We start from the raw sequence: 972 nt of genomic DNA on the forward strand, positions 1-972 counted from the left end.
CTCCCACTGGCCTCATGCCGCAAGGGACAGCGAAGGTGGCAGCACGGAGGCTGAGCACGAAGCTGGTAACGCAAGACCACCTCCGGTGACCTTCCCTGGATGCAGTGCTTGCATTTACCTGTCTGCTAGAAGAAGCAGAAATGTTTCTGTTTCCTCCCCTACTGTCCTCTCAATTTCTCCGTCTCCAGACTATAAAGCATGCGATCCATTGCTCCTGCCAGCATGAGCCAGAGGCAGTGCTTGCTAAAACGAGCAGGCAGCTCACCCCACTCTTCTGCCGGGGGAGCCCCCAGCTGCCGGCCTCCGCGCAAGGCACCCACCCATGCGGGCCCATGGCGTGCCGGGCCCCCGGCCCCAGCTGCACTGCTGTCGGCAGCCACTGGAAGCACCCTGGCTCTAGGGAGAAGGGGTGGCATGAGGCTGGGGGAGGTAGGTGGCAGCTGTGATGGTTTGGAGATTGACAAGAACCAGGTTGTTGCCATTACTGTGATTAGCAGACTCTTCCTTGTTTTCTTTCCTTAATCGGGTCCCAGCAGGACAGTGTAGGTGACATAATGACATCAGGGGTGGCATTCAGACTGGCAGGGAGGTGATTCTCAGGGCAGAGGATTCTGTGGTGCTGCTTTTGCTTCAGCTGCAGCTATTCAGGGGACTGCGGGCAGCTGCCTGGGAAAATGTCCCTGCTGCGGCTCCACCACCCAGGCTCCTGGGCTTGCAAGCAGGCACAAACCTTTATTTGCGTTACGTGTACATGGGCTTTAAAAATAAAATCCAGCCCTTGGACTGAAAAGTTGTCCTTGTATGTTTCGGACCAGCGGCTCTTTCCCTGGAGAGACTGTAAGCCCAGGATTGCAAAGAATGTTCCCAGGCAGTTTCCACAGCACCACTCGTCATGGAAACGGGGTCCTTGCCAGCGGGGCGTGGGCGGCCCGGGACCCCCGGCATGCCTGGGCGGGGGCGGCTCCTCGGCCT

Source organism: Falco punctatus (genome assembly GCF_963210335.1).
Source record: "Falco punctatus genome assembly, chromosome: 15".
Lineage (NCBI taxonomy): Eukaryota > Metazoa > Chordata > Aves > Falconiformes > Falconidae > Falco > Falco punctatus.